This window comes from Lissotriton vulgaris, chromosome 1_2, assembly GCF_964263255.1.
Source record: "Lissotriton vulgaris chromosome 1_2, aLisVul1.2, whole genome shotgun sequence".
Lineage (NCBI taxonomy): Eukaryota > Metazoa > Chordata > Amphibia > Caudata > Salamandridae > Lissotriton > Lissotriton vulgaris.
This window is the reverse complement of record NC_141686.1, coordinates 190203131-190219512: the sequence shown is the minus strand read 5'-3', so window position 1 is coordinate 190219512 and position 16382 is coordinate 190203131. Positions and strand designations below refer to the sequence as shown.

Genomic DNA, 16382 nt, shown 5'->3' with positions numbered 1-16382 from the left:
CACACACCCACACACAACACCACACACACACAACTCCACACACACAACCCCCCCACACACACAACCACACACACACAACTCCATACATACAACCCCACACACACACACAACCCCACACACACAACCACACAACCCCACACACACAACTACAGAATCCCACACACATCCACACACACACAATGCCACACACACAACCCCCCACACACAACCGCACACATACACACACACCACACCCACACACACAACCACACCCACACACACAACCACACCCACACCCAAACACACCACACTCACACCACACACAACCTCACACCCAACCCCACACACACCACAAACACACACAACCCCTTACACACCACACACAATCCTACACACACCACACACATACACAACACACACTCACCACACACACACACCACATACACACACATGCACACACACACACACACACATGCATACGCACGCACACATCAACAAAAAAATTTGGCAAGCAAAAGAAAACTATTATTATTCGCTTCTGATTGAAATTTTCCTGGCCTGTCATACCAAAAGCCCAAAAGAGTTTTGGATCATCATCCACTGCCTGCGCACAGGATCAGACATTTCTTGTGTAAACTGATCCATAAAAGCAGAGCTGACGGAGCCTCTGGCCCCAACGGTATTCCAGCGTCAGTCTAGAAACAGGATGCAGAGTTTTGTTCCACATCACAGGAAAATCTCTTTATAACATGTATGGTTACCAAATCCATCCCAGTTTTCCATCCCATCTATAAACAAGCATTAGCATAGCCAATAGATCTCGCCATTGGGATCATCTAAGTGTTTAACCAGAGCTATTAGCTTTGCCCATGTGTGTAAGCTAATTTGGGGGACTTGCTTCAAAGGACCTCGAGTACGTAGGAGGGTGGAGAGGCAATCAAGTTCATAGTCAAATGAGATGTAGAGGCAATTTAGAGAACCACAAGGATAAACCTGTGGGTCACCGGGAGATGAAGAATATCATAGTCTTGTAAGTGAAAACAAAGACAAATTAAGCACGGTGTGGAGGGTATATATGGTAGATCTAAAACCAGGAGTTGCAGAACGTGCCTAAAGTTTGAGTTATTGTTACTGATTACAACTATCTCATTGGGCACCGCAACGATTGTCACTATATTTGATGAGAGGCAGGTAAAATATACTACTGTTATTAAGCAGAATGTGAGCAGCATATTCTTTTGGTATGGATGGATACACATCTACTGTTAAGGAACTGTTAGCAATCAGTGAACAGGTGAGCAAGAGAAAAACACCAGGTTAGAAGTCAGATTTGCATGAGTTTATTCATTCTCAATTGAGTGAAGAACCACATTAATAACAATGCTGCGCATTGATCCCATCAGTGCGATGTCTTTTTTTATCACTGTACAAGCAGATCTGATCATATAAAGCAGCCATGGGAAGGCCCACTCCACCTATGGCTGCTTCTATCTTTGGGACGTGCTTTTGGTCCAACAAAACCATCTTTACGGAGCAGGTCCCCATCCATGAAACAAGCCCGCCATTGTGACTGCACAGAAACCCAACGGCATGTTAACAGTATGTACTGAGTGCACTTCAGGAGCCAGAGGCCACAGCCATGCCTCGCGAGGTGGCAGGAATAAAATTGCCACAGGGGTGTATAAACCAGCAGGAAGCGGCTGGGGCATGATGAAAAATCAACTGTGTAGGAAGGTGGATATCTGACTATGGTTACCCCCACACTTTTTACCTGGTGTTTAGCTGGTTTTTGACATGGTTGGCCTGGGATCCTGCTATTCAGGGCCCCAGGCTGATTGCTCTCTCCTTAAAATGGACTCCATGTACCCTAGGTGCATAACATAATTGGAACTGGTTCACCTTATAGGCCCCTGTAACAGTGTACCCTAGGTACCCAGGGCATAGGTGTTTCCAAGGCCTACCAGGGGCTGCAGCATGTATTGTGCCACCCCTGGCCTGGCCTCCATATTTGACACAACTGGCTGATCTCTCAGGTGGGGTAAGTTGGTGTAATCACCTCTTACTTAGATATAGTATCCCTATATCTAACCTTAAACTGGACACATATGTTCCTATCAGCCACTCCTATGGAAGGCCTCATCAATCCTGGAGGCAGAGTGCTTGGAAATATGTGAGATGGTGCTCTAGCATGAGCTGAGCCTGTCTGCAGCTGTCGGAAACCACTCCCTTAGCTGTTCCGGGATATTGCCATACCATATACTCTTAAGTGCATTATAATCCTCGCGGTTATTTGCTATCTTTGGTTTGGCTTTATCAAAACATGTTGAGTAAGGTGTGATACGAATTGGAATACTATCCCCTTGACAGTTCTGTTGACGGGGATAGCATTCCACCCTTCTAGAGAGACACGACATGTGTGTAAGCCTTAACCCCGGTTAAAGTCAACCAGAGCCTCAGCATCACAAAATGCATGCTGCCACCACAGACACAAGTCTGACCTCCTGCTGCTGGGAGTCCTTCCAGCGAGGGAGGCTTGGACAAAGGGTTTCCTGCCTTGGGAGGTGCGAGCACCACCCCAGACAGGGTTTTGTGTATTGGGTAGGACAGGGCTGAATAGATTGAGACATGCCCGGGGCACACAAGGTGTCCCCGTGCATAAGCCAGTCCAAAACGGTCCTGGGACTTTCCAGACCCAGGCCTGGCGAGGAGCTGGACAAAGGAAAGGGGGTGTAACCGCCCCCCTTCCTGGTTCCATCCAGAGGAGGGACCTAGTAGCTGATCCGCCCCTCAGATTGGGAATAAGAGTTGGAGCAGTGCCATTGCACAGCAGATCATCCTGAAATCAACTTTAAACAAAGAAGAAGACTGGACTTCGACATTCTGCTGCACAGAAGACTGAAGAGAATCTCCCTTGTGGCCTAGGAGTGGCCACCCTGTGAACACAGGTACCAACCAGCGAATCGACGTCTGCTTTGCCGCCGCCTCCCGCCGGAGCCCGAGCCCAGAGCCTGACAAGACCCAGACTTCTCACAGCCCAATCCACAGTCCCTGCAAAGAAGGGACCCGTGGAGGCACCGAGAGACATGGGACCGGACATCTTGGAAGACAACCGAAGAGCTGACTGCGCAGCATCAGAGGCCTCCTCAACGTTATGCTTTGGGGACTAAGAACCCCCACCACCGAGCAGCCCTTGCACTGAAGATCAGCCCCCCAGCATCTCCACGATCTGCGTGGGGTCCTTTTGCATTGTGCCACTCGACGCGCCATCCCGGCCACTAGCCACGTGGTCAGCGGCCATCTTGGCGACGAAACCGAAGAACTGCACTGCGGGTCTGGTTGCTCCAGACTTGCCCTAGCTCCTGTGAAAAGGAGCACCCGCTCTGACCTTGCTGGTCCGAGTGATAAGCCTTTTTTGACTCCTGCGTGGCTTGCATTAGCCAAGGCCTGTTTGCTCCGATCAAGTTGCCGACACCGCCAACAGCAAGAAGCTTACGTAGGACAGCTCCTGACTGACTCCTGGACGTCCTCGGCTCCCGGTGTCCACGTGGCTGCAGAGAGAAGCTACACCTCAATGCCTGTTTGCACCCGACATCGCCTGGATCCAATCTGGTTCCACGATAGTCACTGGCTAGTGACTTTGAACATTGTCCCCTCTGCTTTCAGGTCTTCACAACTTCAGATCCACCCTTGGATCCACCGGAACTCTTCACATCGAGCCGCCTGCAGCATCTTCAGCTCCAAGCACCATCGACCAGCGTGACGAAACCCGACACTACTTTGACTCTATGCACCCGCTTCCTGTGGGTGAGGTAACTCAGCTCCGCCGGTGTTCCTACACTGGTACACATCTCTAGGGCCTGTGTCTCAAGTTTCAGCTTTGTAGGTCACTCGGAAGGTTCCGAACTAACTAATTTTGTACTTTTTACGCACCATAGACTTTGCATTGGTGAGTGCGTGCACTTTAAACACTGCACCCGAGTCCCGCGGGCCTTTCCCGACTTGGTCACTGCTAGTCCCGATCAGCTCCAGTGATTCCGAAGGCCCTAGGTCTTTTGATACAAGAAACCTGAGTAAGATTGTGCCCCCCTACAAAGCTGGGGATGATATCCACAAATGGATGACTGCACTTGAGAGAGCCTGCAAGGTACAGCAGATCCCTCAGGAGCAGTGGGCAGCAATCTTGTGGCTCTCCTTTGAAGGTAGAGGCAGAGACAGACTCCTCACAGGTAGTGATGGGGATTCTAGAAACTACATGGTCCTGAAGAGTGCTCTGATTGATGGGTTAGGCTTAACCACTGAACAGTACAGGTTAATGTTCAGAGATACCCAGAGGACACAGACTCAGGACTGGTCTGAATTTGTTGAATGTGCCACTAAGGCTCTGGAGGGCTGGTTACTGGGAAGTAAGGTTACTGACTATGCAGGATTGTATAATTTAATTATGAGAGAGCAAATCTTAAGTAATTGTCAAAATCAGCTTCTACATCAGCACCTGGTTGACTCTGATCTGACCTCCCCACAAGAATTGGGTAGGAGGGCAGACAAATGGGTCAGAACCAGGATCAGGCCTAGGAACTAGGGTGGTGACCAAAAGAAAGAGACTACCAAGCCTCAAGAGAAGGGTGGGGATAAAAGTAAGGAAAAGACTTCCCCAGGGCCCCAAAACTCCAAGAATAGGGGTGGGTCCCAAGACACTTCTACAACCCAGAAAAAGCCTTATTGTCATACCTGTAAACAGGTTGGGCATTACAAAACAGACAGCTGTTGTCCCAAGAATGGCAATAAAGAGAATATACCTCCAGGTAAGGCTCCAACACCTCCTGTCACTGTTAGCAGTGGTCCCCCAGGTGGTGGAAGCACCCCCAAGAATTTGGGTGGGTTTACTTTTGGAGGACAGGTGGACTCTGGCCTATCCAGGTCCCCTAACTCAGATTCTCTTGTCTATGAGACTGGCATGGGGTTTGCCAATTTCACTGCTTGCCCAAACACTTTGAGCAAGTATAGACAGGAGCCCCTCATCAATGGTTTGAAAGTTGAGGCCTTCAGAGACACAGGGGCTAGCATCACCATGGTGGCTGAATGTCTAGTCCCCTCAAGGCAACTTTTACCTGATGCCAAATATCAGGCGACAAACATTGATGGCATAGAAACCAATCATCCCATGGCAGTAGTCAATCTTAGCTGGGGAGGTGTCACTGGCCCAAAGAGAATGGCAGTGTCAGCAAACTTGCCTGTAGATTGCCTACTGGGTAATGATTTGGAAATCTCAGCCTGGGCTGAGGTTGAACAGCAAACCCATTCCAGAATGAAAAATCTCCATGGAAAGGTTAGTGGGGCTGTGATGGCTACAGCCCCAATCCAAGATGTCCTTCCTGAAAAGGTTGGGAGGGCTGAGCAAACCTCAGCCCCATCTTTAGCTAACTTCCCTCCTGAAAAGAGTAGCAGGGCTGTGATGGTAACAGCCCATACCCAAACTGAGTCTCCTCCTGAAAAGGTTGGTGGGGCTGTGATGGCCACAGCCCAAACTCAAACTGATACATGGGTAGTGAAGCCTGAAAGGATGGATCACTCCACCCAAACTGAGAGCATTGAGGAGGAAGAGAAATCTCCCTCCCACCAGACTTTAGGAAAGGATCAGCCTCCTCAGGGAACTGATCTTACCCCTGATGAAGGAACTGTCCCAGAGGTTGTTAGGCCTGACAGAGCCTCTGATGGCAGTGGACCCTTCTCAGGTGGGACCCAGTCTGGAGCAGGTAACCTGCCCCTCTCTACCTTGCCTTAGTAAGCCCAGGGCTGCAGAGGTCAAGAAGGACAGTGAGCCCCAAAGGGCCCCCTGTCAAATAAAGCACCCCCATCAACAGATTAGGGGCACCGAAACTAGTAGCCCTGGTGAGGTGAAAACTTTAAAAACTCCTGAGGGATCCCCCTTAAAAGTAGTTAGGGACATCCCCCAGATGGATATTGTTGGGCACAGCCAAACCTGGGACCCCAAGGGCCCAAACCTGACCTGTCCCTCCAGTAAGCCAAACAAAGGGACTCAGCCTCCAGCTTTAGGTAGCCAGAGGTTGACCCTGAGAGCACAGTGCAACTCAGTCAAAGAAAGAAAGGCACACATGGTGGAGAGTGATTGGAGGAAGCTGAGCCCTACAGAGGAAACTCACTTCAGTACTCCATCTCAACACCAGCCTTTGACTTTGCAAAGACACACCACAGGTAGAGATTCCCTATGGTGGAGACCCTCAGATACCCTTAGGGTGAGGGATTGCTTAGTGGACCATGAGACAGGGGGTTACCAAGCCAGAGCTGGTACTTCCTTATATGGCCACTTAGGCAATATAGGCTTACCTGGTCAAGGACAGCCTTATCTCCTTTCATTTGGGGGGGGGATTATGTAGGAAGGTGGATATCTGACTATGGTTACCCCCACACTTTTTGCCTGGTGTTTAGCTGGTTTTTGACATAGTTGGCCTGGGATCCTGCTATTCAGGGCCCCAGGCTGATTGCTCTCTCCTTAAAATGGACTCCATGTACCCTAGGTGCATAACATAATTGGAACTGGTTCACCTTATAGGCCCCTGTAACAGTGTACCCTAGGTACCCAGGGCATAGGTGTTTCCAAGGCCTACCAGGGGCTGCAGCATGTATTGTGCCACCCCTGGCCTGGCCTCCATATTTGACACAACTGGCTGATCACTCAGCTGGGGTAAGTTGGTGTAATCACCTCTTACTTAGATATAGTATCCCTATATCTAACCTTAAACTGGACACATATGTTCCTATCAGCCACTCCTATGGAAGGCCTCATCAATCCTGGAGGCAGAGTGCTTGGAAATATGTGAGATGGTGCTCTAGCATGAGCTGATCCTGTCTGCAGCTGTCGGGAACCACTCCCTTAGCTGTTCCGGGATATTGCCATACCATATACTCCTAAGTGCATTATAATCCTCGCAGTTATTTGCTATCTTTGGTTTGGCTTTATCAAAACATGTTGAGTAAGGGGTCATACGAATTGGAATACTATCCCCTCGACAGTTCTGTCGACGGGGACAGCATTCCACCCTTCTAGAGGGACACGACATGTGTGTAGCCTTAACCCCGGTTAAAGTTAACCAGAGCCTCAGCATCACAAAATGGATGCTGCCACCACAGACACAAGTCTGACCTCCTGCTGCTGGGAGTCCTTCCAGCGAGGGAGGCTTGGACAAAGGGTTTCCTGCCTTGGGAGGTGCGAGCACCACCCCAGACAGGTTTTTGTGTATTGGGTAGGACAGGGCTGAATAGATTGAGACATGCCCGGGGCACACAAGGTGTCCCTGTGCATAAGCCAGTCCAAACCGGTCCTGGGACTTTCCAGACCCAGGCCTGGCGAGGAGCTGGACAAAGTAAAGGGGGTGTAACCGCCCCCCTTCCTAGTTCCACCCAGAGGAGGGACCTAGTAGGTGATCCGCCCCTCAGATTGGGAATAAGAGTGGGAGCAGTGCCATTGCTTTGCCGCCGCCTCCTGCTGGAGCCCGAGCCCAGAGCCTGACAAGACCCAGACTCCCAGACTACTCACAGCCCAATCCACAGTCCCTGCAAAGAAGGGACCCGTGGAGGCACCGAGAGACGTGGGACCGGACATCTTGGAAGACACCCGAAGAGCTGACTGCGCAGCATCAGAGGCATCCTCAACGTTGTGCTTTGGGGACTGAGAACCCCCACCACCTAGCAGCCCTTGCACCGAAGATCAGCCCCCCAGCATCTCGACGATCTGCGTGGGGCCCTTTTGCATTGTGCCACTCGACGCGCCAAGCCCGCCACTAGCCACGTGGTCAGCGGCCATCTTGGCTACGAAACCTAAGAACTACACTGCGGTTCTGGTTGCTCCAGACTTGCCCTAGCTCCTGTGAAAAGGAGCACCCGCTCTTACCTTGCTGGTCCGAGTGATAAGCCTTTTTCGACTTCTGCGTGGCTTGCATTAGCCAAGGCCTGTTTGCTCCGATCAAGTTGCCAACACCGCCAACAGCGAGAAGCCTACGTGGGACAGCTCGTGATCGACTCCTGGATGTCCTCAACCCCCGGTGTCCATGTGGCTGCAGAGAGAAGCTACACCTCAACGCCTGTTTGCACCCGACATCGCCTGGTTCCAATCTGGTTCCATGGTAGTCACTGGCTAGTGACTTTGAACATTGTCCCCTCTGCTTTCAGGTCTTCACAACTTCAGATCCACCCTTGGATCCACCGGAACTCTTCACATCGAGCCGCCTGCAGCATCTTCAGCTCCAAGCACCATCGACCAGCGTGACAAAACCCGACACTACTTCGACCCTATGCACCCGCTTCCTGTGGGTGAGGTAACTCAGCTCCACCAGTGTTCCTACACTGGTACACATCTCTAGGGCCTGTGTCTCAAGTTATAGCTTTCTAGGTTACTCAGAAGGTTCTGAACTAACTAACTTTGTACTTTTTACACACCATAGACTTTGCATTGGTGAGTGCGTGCACTTTAAACACTGCACCCAAGTCCCGCGGGCCTTTCCCGACTTAGTCACTGCTAGTCCCGATCAGCTCCAGCGATTCCCAAGGCCCTAGGCCTGTTTCCTTTCAGATTGGTATCTCTTATACCACTTTCTTAGTATATGGTTTAGGTGGCCCCTAGGGCTCATCCATATTGTGCAACTTTTGTGTATTTTAAACTGTCTTGTGTTTAACGCTTGTGCTTCTGTGCTCATAAAGAGTCCAGGGGATACTTTTAGTTAATAAATCTATATATATTTTCAATATATATCTGTGTGGTGTCCTTTCATTTGGTATTCAAGGGGGTTGTGTATGGTAATACAGCTGGCTTCACATGCCTTTCAGAGTTTAGCCTAAGACTGCTTTGTCCACGTTACCACTAGGATAACTGGTCTATAAGGTTGACTTACAACCGATCATCATAAGGGTTGCTTGGCATGGTACAAAGTGATCACTAGAATTAGTGAGCATTATATACCAGGCCAACTTCTCACAAACTGGAGCTGAGATCCCGCGCGAGACAGCAGGGATACGTCTGACAAGAATGATAGAGGAAAATGAAATATGTATGACGAGGGATGAAGGAATGCTGTCCTTTCAAACTGACAGATGGGAGGAGCACAAATAACACGTTCAGTTTGCGATGTTGCTATGAACTGCTCAGATCAACAAAAACGCTGACAAATGAAAACCTAATGCAGGACACAATTATGAGATGCTGCCCGCTTACTATCCTCACAATCCATCATTTTCTCATTATTTTATGCCCCAATGCTAAAGGCTTTGCTTCGGAATGTATGCTTTATCAGAGTTACCCAGGAAACCGGAAGGAAGGACATTGATATCTCAGAGGAATGACGCAGAGGAACACACACAAAGGAACAGTCCTTTGAAGGATGCCTGATTGCCTGTGGTCAAAGGAGGCCTCATTTGGGGTGCAGTGTGCTTATTCCAGCAACATGCCAGCAACATGCCACCTGCGTACACTCGGACACATGGAAAGGTTTAGAGACGGTAGTAGAAGATGACAAAGGAAAGCATGTCACCGCATTCGAGTGGCACAATTACCTTCTAAGCGCAATTCTGCACTCCCTAAAAGCTGCGTCTCGTGTGGATGGGAAACAAAGGCTAATGATACAGAATTTTGCTTGATGAAAAGTAGCTTTTTTGAAGCGGCTATCTGGCTCACATTAGGGACAGTTTGCATGTCCTACAGAATGCCCATGTGAATTGTGTTGAGAGGAGCAGTGGATACCAACTATTAAAGCAAGCGTGGCCGCGGGACCGCGCAGCCGCAAACAAAAGTGAAATCGTCAGGATGTCAAGCCGACAAAGCGACCGCGAGCAGGCTAATGTAAACAAACACACATGTGTCCCAGATTACATACAGATGGACCCTGCACTCACCCCTGCTCGCTCCTTCAAGGTGGATCTCGCCACATGCACGAGTGTGTGGAAAAGCGGTGACCAATTTCTAAAGGTCATCTCTTAGAGCAGCGCATGCTCGCTCCGCTAAGTTCAACCTAAAAAAAGGCCTATCCTTCTGGATGTCGATGCCAAATATTTTGACTCGCTCCTCTTGAAAGATCATGACCCGTGGGCAAATTCTAGGAATCGGATACCCTTCAACCAAACCGGCTTTAGAGCTTACTTGGCGCATCTGATAACCTAGAAGCCATCATGATGCTGGTTGTAAAACAAATAAGGAAAGGCAAGCTTCTTTAATACTATTTTATAGATTATAGCATGGCCTTTGATCACAGAAACTGCCAGTTGCTTTGGCCCAAATTCAGAGCCTGGCCATTACCAGCACCACTTTTAAGTGACGCTCAATTGTTGTACTCTGATATGTGGGCCAGAATAAAACTAGGGAATACTACTTCAATCTCATTTACAATAAAAACTGAACCCAGCATCAAACAAGGGTGCATACCAGCCTTCGCACTCTTGAATCTGCATGTGTGTGACCTGGTACCAGCACGGGACTCCATTGTCAGTCATGCACCAAAGCTAGCGAATAAGCCAATAACTACACTCCTCTATGCAGAACATGTAGTCCTTTTACGTGAAATGGCGATGGGGCTACAAAGATCGATCATCACACTACACAAGCACAGTACTTTAAATGTGATGACAAACTCCGTAAAAACAAGCATCATAATATTTGGCAGAAAAAGGAAAAAGCTAGGTGCCTGGTTTCTGAATAATCATCACTTGGCCAAATCAAACAGATTTACATATCTTGGGTGCTGGCTGAATGATAAAGGAGGTCACCTAAATATCTCAACTCACTGAGGCCATGAGCTGCATCTTTGCAATTTGCTTTCCAAATAATGTTTAAAACCACAAAACAGCCCACTCTGGAACCCATGATGAAGATAATTAATGTCAAACTTATTCCTACATTGACATGCGGCTCAGAAGCATTTCGAGGAGGATTAGGTGCCTTCTTGAACAAAGCACAGAGCACTTTCTTTAGATGCTTGTTAAACAGCTACACAACACCTAACCAGCTCAAATCAGGATGGAATTAAAACCGAATGTCCAACACTTTTTCCAGAAAGCTAGCCTCCTGAAGTACATGCACTGAACACGAGCAGCCAAAACTGGCACTCCAAAGAATTTAATCTGGCTGGAAGTAATGTCCTTAAATTGGCCGCAGACCCTTAATCTTTGGTCAATTGCCTCACCAAAGCCCTGGAACTGAAAGGCGCTGCCACTCTGTGGAATCTACACCTGTCACACCAGCAGTTTGGGGCAGTTCTAAATGAGGAGGTTCACATGGATTCCTTCATGAGGGATCATCAGAGTTTCATGAGAAGAAAGTATCCTCACCTGGTAATCAACCACTATGACCAAAGTGGGATTCAAATGTACATCACTCAACCATTCTCTGCCTCTTCCAAAACCAGGTTTTGCCAGCTACAAATGGGATGATTTTAATCATTAGATTTCCTGCAACCCTGGGCACTCCAACCATCTCTTGACAAGTGTTGTTTATGCGGCACGACCTAGGAGAACCTGTCACACCTTCTTTGCATCCGCCCTTATTTAACCAATGAACGAAGAAGGTTTATTTGACACCCCCTGATCAATGAAGGGCTACTGTTGATTGTGACAGTTGATAAATTTCTCCTGTATGAAGCCCATCTGGAAGTAATAGCCAACCATTTAAAAACTTGAGTAGAGAGGACAAAGCATGAAGGAACATTTCCGCACTAATCACTTCTCAAGTTATCTGGCCCTCCTTAGTGTGGTTGCTACTTGCAGAACAAGGACCATGTGTGAACAAAGCGGTCAGGCCTCTAGTGGAAGGCTGTCATCTTCATCATGACTTGTTCTAAAACATTACTGGATTTTTTCATTTTTCAGATTTGTAGAGCGCATGGCTGCCCATGGGCGTCCCAGCGCTGATAAACAGGAACCTGGTGTGACGTGCCTTATGGGAAAAGCCATGTTTTGAGTGCTCTGCGGAATGAGAGAAGGTTAGGTTGGGCTCTGAGGTTTGAGGGGAGCGAGTTCCAAAGTTTAGCCGCGTTATATGAAAACAGTCGGCCGCCAGAGCCGGCTTTTCTGATCCTAGGTACCGAGGCTAAGCTGCAGTTAGAAGAATGGAGCGTTCTTAGGGTGGAGTGAGGTGAGATGAGGTTTTGGAGTATAGGAGGGGCCTTGCCATGCAGAATCTTGTGGGTCGTGCAGAGAGCCTTAAATTGAATTCTCTCTTGAATGGGGAGCCATTGTAGGGCCTTCAAGGAGGGTTTGGCTGAGCAGCGACGGTGGGTTCCTGTGAGGATGCGGGCTGCCGCATTTTGAGCCGTTTGAAGTTTTGTCAGATCTTTTTGGGGCCCCCAGATACAGGGCGTTGCCATAGTCCAAACGGGATAGTAGAAGGCCGTGGATAAGGTATTTGCGGGATTGTGCCGGAAGCAAGGGTAGGATTTTCCTTGCTGATCTAAGCAGGCCGTGACAGGTTCCAGCGGTTTTCCGCGCTTGGGCTGAGAAGTTGAGCTCTTCGTCTAACCAAATGCCCAGGCTCTTAATTTCTGGTTTGGGCACAGGGGGAGGGCCCATGGCTGAAGGCCATACGGAGATGGAGCTGTGTAGAGATTTGTTGCCTAATATGATTATTTTAAAGTGACAACTTGTCCTGCTGCGCCGCCAGCAGAAACACAGCGTTACATTATTGCCGCTTTTATCGGCAGGAAACTGCCGATAAAGCAGCGATAATGGGCTTGATAATATGCTCTATAGAATTTGTATCGAAGCCCATGTTAAATGTCTTGACATCTAACATGGGCTTCGATTGGAATTCATAGAGCATATTATCAAGCCCATTATCGCCGCTTTATCAGCAGTTTCCTGCCAATAAAAGCAGCGATAATGTAACTCCCTTTTTTGATAATATGCCCCACAATGTCCAGCAACTGTTCACTACAATCAATGCGCTTAGTTTCTGTTCCCAGAGTGGGCAAGGTTTAGAGTGTCATTGTTCTGTGGCCTGTTCTTGCTGGTTTATGTCATCAGTTCTCAAAGTTTAATCATGCTGGTAGAATTTTTAAAGGTCAAAATATATTTGAATAACCTGAACACAGCGGCCAGTAGAGGTCTTCGGTTCCGGTGATAGTTTTGACATTTCATAGTCCTTTAGGATTGTTGTGATTGCAGAATATTTTTAACAGCAAATTACTTAATAAATGGCGAAACGCATACTCTTTATTGTTAGGCCTGTATTAGAATAAGCATTTTACCGTTTTAAAGCACAGCACTTTGGGTCGGATGTACAACCGTTTATTGCAGTGGCAAAGGGGTATTCTGCCCATTTGCAACCACAAAAAAGGTCTGGCCAATGCACTAACCCTATTTTGCAAGTAGCTAACCCATTAGCGAGTCACCTTTTAAATGCAGCCTGTTTTACTTTAAGGAAAACAAGCTGCATTCCAAAAGGAACTGCTTTATTGAAAATGCAGTCCCAGTCATGGTGGTCTGCTGTGGTGGCAAATTGCGTCAGTCTCATTAATATTCATGAGGCTTGGAATTTGTGACCCCATTGGGAATCGCAAACAGTGTCTGAGACACTGTTGTACATTGAATTTTGCGACTCGCAAATTGTGAGTTGCAATTTGCGAGTCGCAAAATTCAATGGTCGTACATCTAGCCCCTAATATAATATTGCACCAAAGTAAAGTCTCGGGTCCACTAGCACCGATCCTTTTATTCTGGAAATGCTGCTGAATGCAGTTAACCCCTTGCCTGCGCTCAGAATTCTGCTCCTGTGCGGCACATTCCGATCGCTGGCGTGATCGTGACGGCTCCCGGCCGTCATCAGCACACGAGCACTGTGTGCCATGACGGACAGGAGCCGTCACCAGCATGCAAGGGGTTGAACGTTTTTATTGAGCCCCAGAAACCTAGGACCGAAATGGACAAACTGGTAAAAAATCTTTTGACGACTATCGTTCAACGACATATATGATCATGCTGAAAGCCATCTGAACAAACTGGTACGCACACTGAATCTTAGATTGTTTTCTTTTGCTAGCTCCCGTTATAAAAATAAAAAGCCCAGGAATGTACACAGAGATATTGTTTATCTGTTTGCCCATTTTAATGTGTCAATTCTCTACATCTTTTAAAATAATTTTTGACTTTATTATCTAAATAAAGTACACACAAAACAAATATTTAGAAAACAAGCTGTTAGCCTACTACCCCCACCCACACAGACACACACACACACACACGTATGCAAACATAGTATATCAGTAGCGTTTCTGTGCAACCTGCCTCTTTCTGTGCCCTCTGTGTCTGCTTATTTCATCATTCCCGAATGCAGCAGAATCATTATGTGAGACAGATGCATGCTTTTCTTATGTTATTTTATGTACTGCGAAAATGTCAGGGGGTGCAGAGATTAGCGATTCCAATTGATTCACCTGTAGTTCTCTGACTGTGATGTGGAATCAAGTCCACCTGAGACGGGTGACATTGCGTGGCTGAATGCTCTGGCTATCCAGGCAGCAGACTCCTCTAGTGAGTAGCCCAGAAATTAGGACAGTAGCCCATTTCCTTGTTGTTCCTAATATGAGTGCCTTCTTAATACTTCTTTGGCAGGTAACAGGAGTTTCTGCCCAAAAAGCTGTACAGTGCGATACTCGGTTTTACATTACGCCGAAAAATTACTGTGGGTAACGTTGTGGACAAATCCAGCAGGTCAAGCAATGTGCAATCAGGCCCTCAAAAAGGCCTTGGTTCAGAAATACCATGGAGAAATCTTTGTGATCACGCCAATATGAGCAGGTTATTGTCCACAGGGAACCTACATGGAAAAGAGTGTTCCATAATCTGTGCTCTTCGTGAGGATTTTTTATTTCTTGTTCTCTCAGTTTGAAAAACCTTTAGCCAGACCAATCGGCTTTAAAATAAAAAAAGCTTGTAGAAGTGCTGGTCTCTCACATAATAATTCAAACATACACTATCATTCCTTAATATTAAACTCGACAAAGTTTTCATAGTTGTATTCATAATTCCTAACAGAGAGCCTCTGACACTGCATAGGATAAATAGTTAAATCAGCCACAAACTTTCCACAGTCCCAGCCTTTATTATGCTGGGCAGCACCGCTCTTCTCTGCAACAGGTTCAGGCATCATGAACCTCATCATGAACCTCTCCAAAATCGAGGAGTAGTTTTCAGGAACCCGACCTAGGTTCTAAGCTGGCATGTCAGCATACTGAGGACAGACATGCCAAAGTGTTGACTAACAGATTATTGTGAAGGTAAAGTAAGTATATGTTGTCAAGGTTAATATATATATTGTTAAGTATAGTTATCCTATACTGACCTTTACGATATTCTGGAGTGGACAGTTTGGCACGCACATTTTTACATCTCAATATTCTGGTAGATTTCTGTCAGAGCTCAACTCAGCAGGACTCCTTTCCATACCAAGCACCATCTCTCTGGCACTTAGGGTGATATTAGCAACAACTTGCGATAATTATCGCAAAACACGCTTATCTTGGTTTTTTTTGATCGCCAGATATTATCGCGGAGATAACACGCTATTAGCAACGTTTATCTCTAATGCCATAAAATATCCAGCGATAGCGGCTAATTGTCTAAATATCTCTGAAAATCCAGCAATTTTTACGCATTAACGCCATGGTGGACTTAGCCTGACAATCCACCTCCCAGTGAATAAACAGGTAAGTCATGTTTTCCGCAGGTGTTAAATTCTAGCAATAATCGCGCTTAGCGCAACTTTTTTCATTGCTTCGCCTGCGTTGCTAATAGGGGGAAGTTGTGTTAGCGACTGTTTTCAGTCGCTTTTAGTTGGGAACGCCTATCTTGCATGTCATTAGCAATAATTATCGCTGACATGCAAGGCAACAGGAAAACCGCCTCTATCACAAGAAAGCTGTCGCTAACGCCTGTTAGCTACAGCTTGCTGATAGGGCAATAAAAAAATCATCCCTTTAGCGGCAAAAAGTGCCACTGAAGCGGCGATAAGGCCCTTGGTAATAATTCCTCTGTCTTCAGACCGTTAACACTCAGAGTGGATGTAGGACATTACAACGCATGCTTTTACCAACCATGCCTTTACATCGCAACTTTTACAAAGCAAGCCATTACAACGCATAGTGCTGAGGGGTGCTGGATAGTGAATAGTTTAATTTACTATTCCAACTCCAGTCCCGGTGGAAAGTAGGGAAGGTGTTGGATAGTAAATTAAATCTATTCCCTATCCTAGAGCGCCCTCCAGCGCAATGGGTTGTAATGGTTTGCGTTGTAATAGTTGCGTCGTAAAGGCACTGCGTGGTAAACGTTGCGTTGTAAAGGATGTTTCCCCACAGGGATGTATGACAGAGTGGACCCTTAGCCTCTTAATCTTCTAACCTCTCTGTAAG

General features: G+C 47.4%; 2 protein-coding genes across 2 annotated transcripts in view; both read left to right on the top strand.

Moving 5' to 3' along the window:
• LOC147734881 (alpha-N-acetylgalactosamine-specific lectin-like) overlaps positions 1–16382 on the top strand; it is a 379481-nt gene that overhangs the window by 37854 nt on the left and 325245 nt on the right. The window lies entirely within an intron of this gene.
• The window catches only part of LOC147734882 (C-type lectin mannose-binding isoform-like), a 79925-nt gene that overhangs the window by 37947 nt on the left and 25596 nt on the right, over positions 1–16382 (top strand). The window lies entirely within an intron of this gene.